The 13,240-nt window shown below is 36.6% G+C and overlaps 1 protein-coding gene across 1 annotated transcript in view; it reads right to left on the minus strand.

Moving 5' to 3' along the window:
* Positions 1 to 13,240, minus strand: part of TEX11 (testis expressed 11) — a 250,439-nt gene that overhangs the window by 151,133 nt on the left and 86,066 nt on the right. The gene's annotated exons all lie outside the window — the stretch shown is intronic.

Consider the following 13,240-nt stretch of genomic DNA (forward strand, 5'->3'; position numbering starts at 1 on the left):
GTAAACAGACATAACCTAACAATTTCAGGAAAATGACTCATAATAACAGAGTATCAAGCCATCTAACTGCTTTTCTAGAATGTAAAGCATATGTTCTTCCCTTATCTTAGCACCACATATTACCAGGATCTCGTAAGTGGATAGCCTAGAATTCTCTACACTCTGACTTCTAATGAAGCTTGACTGTAAGAGGTGAAATTAAAAAAAAAAATCACTTAAGAGACATGGTATTTCCATCCATTCATCAATGTATTCAATATTTTATCCGTGGGGCACCTGGGTGGCTCAGTAGGTTAAGCATCCAACTTCAGCTCAGATCATGATCTCGCGGTTTGTGAGTTCAAGCCCTATGTCAAGCTCTGTGCTCACAGCTCAGAGACTAGAGCTTGCTTTGTATTCTGTGTTTCCCTCTCTCTCTGCCCCACCCCCCTCTCACACTCTTGTCTCTCTTAAAAAAAAATAAACATTAAAAAAAATTTTTTTAATTTTATCCTTGCATCAAGGTAGATCATCAGAAGCTTAGATCTGTACTACATTAGCTTATAGTACATAGCAGGACTGCTTTCACTTTCTAACAGTTAATGCTCTGCACACTTAGCTCTTAGCTTTAATTGCTAAAACAAACTTCTATACATAAAATATACTTATGCTTTTGCTATAAAATTATCATTGTCCATTATATAATGCAACTTCCTATACTGTCTACAGATGCCAAATATGTAACATAAATGAGTGAAACAGACTATAAGAAAAAGCAACTGCCAGATACATAATGAACCTTTAGTATTAACTAAACAATGGTATAAGTATGTTAACATAGTACAAATAGGTAAGAAAATAGAAGCTATACTTTAACTTTGAAATTTAAAAATAAATATACTTAGGGGCGCCTGGGTGGCGCAGTCGGTTAAGCGTCCGACTTCAGCCAGGTCACGATCTCGCGGTCCGTGAGTTCGAGCCCCGCGTCAGGCTCTGGGCTGATGGCTCAGAGCCTGGAGCCTGTTTCTGATTCTGTGTCTCCCTCTCTCTCTGCCCCTCCCCCGTTCATGCTCTGTCTCTCTGTCCCAAAAATAAATAAACGTTGAAAAAAAAATTAAAAAAAAAAAATAAAAATAAATAAATAAATAAATAAATATACTTAATTTACCAAGTTTTTCTTCTGACTTTGATTTCTCTGTTGATTGGGAAATAGAAAGCTGAAATTCTTTCTTCTCTCTCTTTTATACCAATATGTCAATATTCATATGGCTGATAGGGAAAAAGTAGGTGCCTACATGAAAATCTGGGTACTGTCATCAAGAGAAAAGTGGAATGAACGACTGACAGCCGATCAAGAGCAATTAATGTCCACTACATCTGATGTGCCAAAGTTGTCTAATTAGAATTCAATACCACACTACACTACAGTTCAATTTGTAGTTCTTCATTCACATTAGTATTAATTGAGAAAGTCAAAATAAATAATGTTTTTCATTATCATGATGTTGGAAATGAGAAAACATTTTAAGAATTCAATCTTTGAATATGTAGTTAAGGTAATCATTTCTATCTCTGGAAACCAATTTCAGCATAGAAAAGTGAGTCAGATTATTCTTTGCCAAATGAGTTTCCCAAAGAAATTACTTCACTAAGAACATATGAATTACAATTTACATTTGTGTAATTACTTATGAATGCATTTGCAGAGGCAGATTCAGAGTGTTTATATGGGTTGTCATAGTCACCAAAGAGGTCAAGTCTTTGAGCGAAGGCAGAGATTTTTCCCATGGATGACATGAACAAGTTGAATTCTTTCAACAGTTCCAAAAATATTAGTACCTTGTCATGAATGCTATATCACACAAATCTCCCCTTCAGGACTGAAGTATTTATTTCCAGGTGACTCTTTAGGAACTACCCTTGAAGAGAGCCACCTCACCCAAGATTATGCCCCCTTTCCAGGGCAGCTGACATCCAAGACTACTTAACACTGGCCTTCAAGACATACCATCTTATTCTAACTGAAAACAATTCTGAAGGGCCAACCCAGCTTCAGAGTTCCCCATGGGGTAAGCTGAAGCCTTCTAACTTTAAATTAGCCCAATTTCTCCCCTTACCTAGTTTAGTCTCCTTTTCTTCCCCTCATAGGTATTGATCCTAAGAGCCCTCCTTTATAAGCTATCTGCACACTAACCACCATCTTAAAATTTGCTTCTAGGGCAACACGAGCTTTGACAGCATCTCATCCAATAAGCCCCCTAACCTCTAAGAAATAGATGCAAGTTTTCCTTCCACTTCTATTTTTTGGAACAGTTTAAGAAGAATAGGTATTAACTCTTCTTTAAATGTCTGGTAGAATTCCTCCTGAGAAGCCATCTGGCCCTGGACTTTTCTTTGTTGGGAGATTTTTGATTACTGATTCAATTTCTTTGCTGATTATGGGTCTGTTCAAATTTTCTATTTCTTCCTATTTCAGTCTTGGTAGTTTGTATGTTTCTAGGAATTTGTCCATTTCTTACAGATTGCCCAGTTTCTTGGCATATAATTTTTCATAATATTCTCTTATAATTATATTTTGACACAGGCACACTTTGTACATTAAACACAGAAATCTTTTACTTCCATCACAAAGAAATTTGTTCTTTCTCATTTTAAAATGTCCTCTCAGGCTAGCTTACATTCTCCCATTTTTTTTTAAATTTTTTTAACGTTTATTTATTTTTGAGACAGAGAGAGACAGAGCATGAACGGGGGAGGGGCAGAGAGAGGGAGACACAGAATCTGAAACAGGCTCCAGGCTCTGAGCGGTCAGCACAGAGCCCGACGCGGGGCTCGAACTTACAGACTGTGAGATCATGACCTGAGCCGAAGCCGGCCGCTCAACCGACTGAGCCACCCAAGCGCCCCACATTCTCTCATTTTTGAAAGAGATGTGTGTGCCATAAACATTTAATTTCCTCTTATATTTGCTATAAAAATAATAACACAAAAAAAGATAAATGACAACTTGACACATAGGTTAAGGTAGAAAATAAAGAAGTGTGGGGACTATGTCAAACTGGAGAATACATGCCCCATGTCTAAAGATAGCAATAGCCATTTAGCCCCAAATGATTGTTGCTTAGTGGGAAATATTGACCAAGTGTTTCCAGATCTTTCAATTTTTTTCAAGAAGTCAGAAACCCTGATTTTCATGTGAAATTGTTAAATACTGGCAATTAATTCATCCCTATGCAACACATCTCTGGCCACACCCACCCAGCTCATGGTTCACTGATTTGCAAACTCTTTCCTATGTGATAGATTCCTTTAGAATGTAGAATTGGGAAAAAATGTTTGTCACTCTTAAAGATAATATTCAGGTAATGAGGGATCAAAGAAATCCATGAGGCATATATAAAACAAAAAATAAAATAACCAAGTAAGTCCCTCCTTATCAGTAATTTCTTTAAATGTAAATTGATTAAACTCCAATCACAAGGCAGAAATTGGAATAATGAATAAACAGAATCCAGCTACATACTGTTTGGAAGACACTCACTTTAGACCCAAAGATACAAACAGGTAGAAAATGAAACGATGGAGAAAGATATTCTATGCAAATAGTAACCCAAAGTGAGAAGTGGTGGTTATACTAGTATCAGACAAAACTGACTTTAAATCAAAGTTACAAAAGACAAAGAAGGATGTGATGCATTAATTAAAAATCCAATAAAGCAAGAAGATATAACAATTATAAATATTTACATACTTAGTAACAAAGCATCAATTTAAGAGAACTGATGGTAAAATAGCATGCTACAATAATAGTTGGAGACTTCAAGACCTCTTCTCAAAAATGAAAAGAACAACCATCGGGCACCTGGGTGGCTCAGTTGGCTGAGCGTCCGACTTCAGCTCAGGTCATGGTCTCACAGCTCGTGAGTTCGAGCCCTGTGTCGAGCTCTGGGCTGACAAACAGCTCAGAGCCTGGAGCCTGCTTCAGATTCTGTATCTCCCTCTCTTTCTGCCCCTCCCCTGCTCACGCTCTGCCTCTGTCTGTCTCTCAAAAGTAAATAAATGTTAAAAAAAATTAAAAAAAAAGAATAGAACAACCAGACAGAAGATAAGTAAAAAATAGAGGATATCAACAACACAATAAACCAACAGACATATACAGCACATTTTACCCAATAACAGAATATACATTCTTCTCAAGTGCACATGGAACATTTTCCAGGATAGATCATAAGTTAAGCCACAAATTTAGTCTCAATAGAGTTTAACAGCTAGACATTATACAAACTACCTTTTCTGACCACAAAAGTATAAAGTTATGAATCAGTAACAGAAGAAAATCTGAAAAAATTCAGAATTTGTAGAAATTAACACACTGGGGCACTTGGGTGGTTCAGTTGGCTAAATGTCCAACTTCAGCTCAGGTCATGATCTCACAGCTCCTGAGTTTGAGCCTCGCATTGGGCTCTGTGCTGACAGCTCAGAGCCTTGGAACCTGCTTCAGATTCTGTGTCTCCCTCTCTCTGCCCCTCCCCTGCTCATGCTCTGTCTCTCTTTCTCTCTCTCTCTCTCTCAAAAATAAATAAACATTAAAAAATTTATTTAAAAAGTTAAACAACACACTTAAGCAAGCAATGAAATGAAGAAGAAATCACAAGGGAAATTATAAAATAGTTAAGACTGAATGAAAATGAAAATACAAATTACCAAAACTTATAAAAAACAGAAAAAGCCAGGTTAAGTGAGATATTTATGTCTATAAATGCTTATATTCAAAAATAAGAAAGATCTCAAATCAACAACCTAATTTTACAATGTAGTGAATTAGAAAAGAAGAACAAACTAACCACAAAACTACCAGAAGGAAGGAGATAATAAAATTAGAGCAGAAATAAATGAAATAAAGATCAGAAAAACAATAGAAAAAAAAATCAATGAAACTAAGTTGGTTTTTTTGCAAAGACAAACAAAAGTGATGACAAATCTTCAGCTAGGTTAAGAAAAAAAGAGAGAAGACTTGAATAAAATCAGAAATGAAAGAAAAAAATTACAACTAATGTCTCAGAAATTAAAAGAATTATAAAGGACTATTATGAAAACTCATATACCAAATTGGAAAACCTAGAGAAATTCATGAATTCCTAAAAACATAACCACCTACTAAGCCTGAATCATTAAGAAATAGAAAACCTGGGGCGCCTGGGTGACTCGGTTGGTTGAGTGTCCGACTTTGGCTCGGGTCATGATCTCATGGCTTGTGAGTTCGAGCTCTACATCAGGCTCTGTTCTGATAGCTCAGAGCCTGGAGCCTGCTTCAGATTCTGTCTCCAACTCTCTCTCTGTCCCTCTCCTGCTCATGCACTGTCTCTCTCAAATATAAATAATAATAATAATAATAATAATAATAATAAAGAAAATCTGACAGACCTAGAACTAGTAAAGTGACTGAAGCAGTAATCAACAATCTCCCAACAAAGAAAAGCTCAGGATCACATGGCTTTACTCCCAAATTCTACCAAATATTTAAAGAATTAATGCCATCCTTCTCAAAGTCTTCTAAAAAATTGGGGAGAAGGAAACACTTTGAAACTTATTAATGAAGCCAGTATTACCCTGATATCAAACAACAACAATAAAAAGAAAATACAAATGGAATTTTTTTCAAAAGTGGAACAAAAATCCCAAAATTTGTACAGAACCACAAAAGACCAGAAATAGCCAAGGCAATCTTGAGAAAGAAAAACAAAGCTGGAGGTATCATGCTCCTGGATTTTACATAGATAGAGTACAATACAATACAGTAATCAAAACAGTACTGACATGAAAACAGACACATAGATCAATGGAACAGAATGGACAGCTGAGAAATAAACCCACACATATTTGGTCAATTAATCTATGGCAAAGGAGGCAAGAATATATAATGGAGGAAAGACAGTCTCGTCAATAAATGTTGTTAGGAAAACTGAACAGGTACATGCAAAAAAATGAAACCAGTCCTTTATCTTATACCATGTACAAAAATAAAGTCAAAATGGATTAAAATCTTGAATATAAGACCTGAAACCATAATGCTCCTACAAGAAAACACTGGCAATAAGCTATTTGACATCAGTCCTAGTGATATTTTTTTGGACCAGACGCCTCAGGCAACGGCAATAAAAGATAAAATTGATTAAGGAAATCACATCAAACTAAAAAGCTTTTGCACAGTGAAGAAAACCATCAACAAAATGAAAATAGAACCTACTGGCTAAGAAACTATATTTGCAAATCACACATCTGATAAGGGGTTAATATCCAAAACATATAAAGAACTTATACAACTTGATGTTAAAAAAGTAAACCGTATTAAAAATGGGCAGAGGACTTGTATAGACATTTTACCAAAGAAGACAAACAGATCAGTAAGCACATCAAAAGATGCTCAGTATCACTGATCATTAGAGAAATGCAAATGAAAACCACAATGAGATATCACCTCACACCTGTCAGATTGGCTATTATCAAAATGACAAAAAATAAAAAGGGTTGGCAAGGATGTAGAGAAAAAGGAATCTTTGTATACTGTTGGAGGGGATGAAAATCAAGGCAGCCACTATGAAAAACAGTATGAAGTTTCCTCAACAAATTAAAAATAGAACTACCCTACAATCCTGCAATTACACTTCTGAGGATCTGAAGAAAATGGAAACACCAATTTTTTTTTAATGTTTATTTTTGAGAGAGCGAGAGAGAGAGCAAGCACATGCAAGAAAGAGCACAAGCGGGAAGGGGCAGAGAGAAGACGGGACAGAGGATTCTAAGCGGGCTCTGCTAACAGCAGAGAGCTCAATGTGGGGGTGAAACTCACAACCATGAGATCATGACCTGAGGTAAAGTTGGACACTTAACCAAATGAGCCAACCAAGTGCCCCGAAAACATAATCTGAAGAGAAATTTGAACCATTATCTTCATTGCAGCATTATTTATAAAAGCCAAACTATAAAAACAACCTAAGTGTCCAGTGATGGGTGAATGGATAAAGACGTGGTACATTATCTCCAATGGAACACTACCCAGCCATAAAAAAAAATAAAATAAAATTTTGCCATTTGTGTCAATGTGGACGGACCTAGAAGGTATCATGCTAAGCAAAATAAGTCAGCGAAAGACTAATATTGTATGACTTCATTTATATGAGGCATCTAAAAAACAACAGAAATGAACAAACAAAACAAACAGAAACAGACTCATTGATACAGGAAACAAACTGTTGGTTACCAGAGTATGACAGTGGAGGGGGTTTGGAGGGTGAGTGAAACAGGTGAAGGAGATTCAGAGGTACAAACTTCCAATCATAAAATAAATAAGTCACAGGGATGTAATAAACAGCATAGGAAATATAATGAATAATAATGTAATAATTTTGCATGGTGACAGATGTTAAGTAAACTAATCACAGGGATCATTTTTCAATGTATAAAAATATCAAATCACTACAATATGTACATTAAACTAATAGGATACTGTATGTCAATCATACTTCAATAAAAAAAAAAACTTCTTCCTAAACAAACAAAGACACTACAAGAAAAGAAAACTACAGGCCAGTATTCCTGAAGAATACATATACAAAAAACCTCAACAAAATACTAGTAATAAGGTAATCCTCAACAAAAAAAAATTAAACAGCATGTTAAAAAGATCATATACCATGACCAAGCGGGATTTATTCCTAGAATACAAGGATGGTCCAACATATAAAAATCAGTAAATGTGATATACCACATTGACAGAATGAAAGATAAAAATCACACAGTCATCACAATAGATGCAGAAAAATAATTTGAAAACTTCAACAAGCTTTCATAATAAAAACATCCAACAAGCTAAGAATAGAAGGAAACTACCTGAACATAGTAATATGAAAAACCCACAGTGAATCTCATACTCAATGGTAAAACACTAAAAACTTTTCCTTTAAGACCAGGAACAAGGTAAGGATGTCTGCTTTAGTGACTCCTGTTCAGTACAGTACTGGAAGCCAGAGAAATTAGTCAAGGAAAAGAAATAAAAAGCATCTATCCAAATTGGAAAGTAAGAAATAAAATTATCTCTGTTCATAGATGATATGATCTTATATATAGAAAATGCTAAAGATTCTACAAAAAAACTATTTTTTTGTTAAGGGTTTAAAATTTTTTTTGATGTTTTTATTTATTTTTGAGACAGAGAGAAAGCACAACCTGGAGAGGGGTAGAGATAGAGGGAGACAGGAACTGAAGCGGGCTCCACAATAACAGCAGAGAGCCCAATGTGGAGCTCAAACTCAGGAGTGCCTTGAGATCATGACCTGAGCCAAAGTCAGATGCTTAGCCGTCAAGTGAGCCACCCAGGCACCCCTCCAGAAAACAAAACAAAACAAAAACAAAAACAAAACCTGTTAAAATAAATAAACGAATTCAGCAAAGTAGCAGCATATAAAATCAATCCACAAAAATCAGTTGCAATTCTATACACTAACAATAAACCATCTGAAAAAAATTTAAGACGGGCGCCTGGGTGGCTCAGTCGGTTTTTGGCTCAGGTCCTGATCACATAGTCATGGGATGAAGCCCACATCAGGCTCCAAACTTGTGCATGAAGCTTGCTTGCGATTCTCTGTCTCCCTCTCTCTCTGTCCCTCCCCCACTCACACTCTCTCCCTCTCGAAAAAAATAAATAAACATTTAAAAACTTTAAGAACACAGCCCCATTTATAATAGCATCAAGAAAAGAAAAAACTTTAAGAATTAACTCAGCCAGGAGGTAAAGAACTTGTACAATGAGAACTATAAGATATTTCTGGGTGCCTGGAAGGCTCAGTCAATTAAGCATCCGACTCCTGATTTCAGCTCAGGTCATGATCTCACGGTTCATGAGTTCAAGCCCCACATCAGGCTGTGCACTGACAGTGTGGAACCTGCTTGGGATTCTCTCTCCCTCTCTCTGCCTCTCCCCTGCTCATGCTCTCTCTCTCTCTCTTGCTCAAAATAAATAAGTAAAAGTTAAAAAAGACATTTTTAAACAAAATTAAAATAGACATAAATAAATGGAAAAACATTTCATGTTCATGGATTGGAAGACTTAATATTGTTAAGATGCCAATACTACCTGAAGTAATCTACAGATTCAATGCAATCCCTACCAAAATCCCAATGATGCTTTTTGGCAGAAATAGAAAAATTCATCCTAAAATTCATATGTAATCTCAAATGACTCTGAATATGCAAAACAATTCTGAAAATAAAAAAGGTGAAGGACTCACACTACCTGATTTTAAAACTCAATACAAACATAAAGTATTAAAAACAGAATGGTACTGGCATAAAGATAGACATACAAAGCAATAGAACAGAATAGAAAACCCAGAAATAAACTCTCACATATAAGGTCAAATGATTTTTAACAAGAGTGCCAAGACAATTCAATGGGGAAAAGATAGTTTTCTCAACAAATGACGCTGTGAAAACTGGGTAGCACATGCAAAAGAATTAAGTTGGAACTTTGTCTCACACCATATAGAAAAATAATCTCAACATGGATCCATGACCTAAATGTAAGACATAAAAACTATGAAACTCCCAGAAGAAAACATAGGGGAAATCATATTATATTTGGCAAAGATCTCTCAGATATGACACTAAGAGAATAGGAAATAAAAGGGGAAAAAAACACAAATTGGATTTCATGAAAAAAAATTTTTTTTTAATTTTAATGTTTATTTTTGAGAGAGAAAGAGACAGAGCACGAGTGGGGGAGGGGCAAAGAGAGAGGGAGACACAGAATCTGAAGCAGGCTCCAGGCTTTGAGCTGTCAGCACAGAGCCCAATGCCGGGCTCAAACTCACAAACTGCAAGATCATGACCTGAGCTGAAGATGGATGCTTAACCGACTGAGTCACCCAGGCACCCCCCAAAAATTTTTTTTAATTGGGGGTGCCTCACTGGCTCAGTTGGAAGAGCATGTGACTCTTGATCTCAGAGTCAAGAGTTCAAGCTCCATGTTGGGTATAGAAATTACATAAACAAATAAATAAACAAACTTAAAAAAATTTTTAATTTTCCATCAAAAGACACTACCAACAGAGTGAAAAGGCAATCCATAGAATAGGAGAAAATATTTGCAAATCATATATATTCAAAAGGATTTAATATCCAGAATACATCATGAACTCCTAAAACTAAACGACCTGATTAAAAATTGGGCAGGTCGGGGCGCCTGGGCGGCTCAGTCGGTTGGGAGTCTGACTTCAGCTCAGGTCATGATCTCACAGCTCATGGGTTCAACCCCATGTCGGGCTCTGTGCTGACAGCTCAGGGCCTGGGGCCTGCTTCGGATTCTGTGTCTCCCTCTCTCTCTGCCCCTCTCCTGCTCACACTGTGTCTCTCTCTCTCAAAAATAAACATTAAAAAAAATTTTTTTTTAAATACGGCAGGGGACTTGAATAGACATTTCTCTAAAGATGAAATAGGCCAAAATCACATGAAAAGATGGTCAACATCACTAGTCATTAGGGAAATGCAAATCAAAACTATACGAGATACCACTTCACACCTATTGGGATAACTACTACAAAAAAACAAAACAAAACAAAACAAGAGTTGGCCAAAATTTGGAGAAATTGGAACCCTTGTGCCCTGTTGCTGAGAATGTAATATGTACACCCACTGTGAAAACAGTATGACGATTCCTCAAAAAATTAAAAATTACCATATTATCCAGCAACTCCACTTCTGAATATACACACAAAAAAACTGAAAGCAAATTCTCAAAGATTTTTTTTACACCCCCATTCATCGCAGCATTATCCACAATAGCTAAAATGTGGAAGTTTTACCTTCCATCAGCTGATGAATGGATAAGCAAAATGTGGCACATACACATACAATAAAATCTTCCTCATCCTTAAAAAGAAAGCAAATTCTTTATATATAAAGCATCCAACTCTTGATTTCAGCTCAGGTCATGATCTCGCAGTTCATGGGTTCGAGTCCCACGTTGAGCTCTGTGCTGGTGGCATGTGCCTGCTTGGGATTCTCTGTCTCTCCCTCTCTCTCTGCCCCTCCCCCAATTGTGCTGTCTCTGTCTCTCTCGAATAAATAAACTTTAAAAAAAATACTGGAGGGTTGCCTGGGTGGTTCAGTTGGTTGAATGTCTTGCTCTCTATTTTGGTTCAGGTCATGATCCCAGGGTCATGGTATCAAGCCCCACATTGGGCTCCATGTTGAGCGTGAAGCCTGCTTAAGATTCTCTCTTTCTCCCTCTTTCCCTCTCCCCGGCTCTCTCTCTCTCTCTCTCTCTTAAAAAAATTACTGGAGGGGTGCCTGGGTGGCTCAGTCAGTTAGGTGTCTGATTTCGGCTCAGGTCATGATCTCACAGCTTGTGAGTTCAAGCCCCGCATCGGGCTCTGTGCTGACAGCTCAGAGCCTGGAGCTTGCTCAGATCTGTGTCTCCCCCTCTCTCTCTCTGCCCCTCCCCCACTCGCTCTGTCTCTCTCTCTTTCTCTCTCTCTCTCTCTCAAAAATAAATAAAAACATTAAAAAAATTTTTTAATTACTGGCAAATATGTATCAATTGTATATAAGAAAAAATTTTGTGTTCCAGCTTTGTAAAAACATGATGTTATCATCATCATCTCCTCTTCCATAGATACTCTATAAAAGGCTGAATGACTTCTCAACCAAAAGTCGTGTGTCAGGTAGGAGATCGGTCTGCAACAACGGTTGGCAAGCTATATAGTTGCAGGCCAAATCTAAACAGTGACCAGTTTTTATAAATAAAGCTCTATCACAGTCACTTCCATTTATTTACAGATTTTCTGTGGCTGCTTTTTTCTCACACTACAACAGCAGAGTAAAGTAGGTGTGACAGAAACTTTATGCCTTATAAAGGCTAAAATATTTACTACCTCACCCTTTATAGATAGTTTACTAACTGACCTAAAATAGTGGTTCTCAGAACCACCTGAAGAACTAATAAAAAATAGAGGTCAGGGCTTACTGGAATAAGGTAGAGCTTGATCTCTATATTTTTATAAAGTACCCTAGTGAACATTTTTGATAAGTTTTATTGAGGTATAATTCCCATACCATACAATGCATCAATTTAAAGTACACAATTCAGTGGTTTTTAATATATACACAGAGTTGTGCACACATTACCCAATCAATTCTAAAACATTTCCATCACGTCAGAAAGAAGTGCCATACCCAATAGCAGTCTCTCCCTATCTTCCCCAACTCTCACAGCCCTAGGCAACCACTTATCTACTTCCTGTCTCTATAACTGCATCTATTCTGGAAATATCATATAAATGGAATGAAACAATATGTGATCTTTGTGACTGGCTTCTTGCACTTGGCATCATGTTTTTAAGGTTCATCCATGTTATAACATGTATCAGTATTCTGTTTCTTTTTATTTTTCTTAATATTTTTAAGTTTTTCTTATTTACTTTTTTTGAGTTTATTTATTTATTTTGAGGGGAGAGGGGCAGAGAGAGGGGGAGAGAGAGAATCCCAAGCAGGCTCCGTGCTGTGCAGAGCCCAATGTAGGGCTCAAACCCACAAACTGCAAGATCATCACCTGAGCTGAAATCAAGAGCCAGACGCCCAAAAGACTGAACCACCCAGGCACCACTTAAGTTTTTATTTTAATTTCAGTTAGTTAATGTACAGTGTTATATTAATCTCAAGATGTACAATAGAGTAATTCAACACTTCCATACGTTACACCATTTATTGGCAAATGATATTCCATGATATGGGTATACCACATTTTGTTTGCCTATTCATCAGTTATTAGATATTTTGGTTGTTTCCACATTTGAGTATTAGGAATAATATTGTTATGAACATTCACATATAAGTGTTTTATGGACATACTTTTTCTATTTAACTCAGGAGTGGAATTGCTGGGTCAAATGGTAACTATTTAACTTAGTGAGGAACTAATAGTTTCCAAAGCAACTGCCCAATCTTACATTCCCACCGTCAGTGTACGAGGGTTACAATTTCTCTATATCCTTGCCAACATATGTGATTATCTGTCTTTTTGATAATAGCCATCCTACTGGTTCAAAGTGGTTTCTCATTGTGGTTTTGATTTGCATTGCCCTGATGGCTAATGATGTTGAACATTGTTTCAAGTACTTATTCCTCAGTAATTCTGAGGCACACTTAAGTTTGGGAACGATTAAGAAGTCTTTATGTACTTTAAGGTCCCTTTTGACATTAATGG

This window comes from Prionailurus viverrinus, chromosome X (genome assembly GCF_022837055.1).
Source record: "Prionailurus viverrinus isolate Anna chromosome X, UM_Priviv_1.0, whole genome shotgun sequence".
Classification (NCBI taxonomy): domain Eukaryota; kingdom Metazoa; phylum Chordata; class Mammalia; order Carnivora; family Felidae; genus Prionailurus; species Prionailurus viverrinus.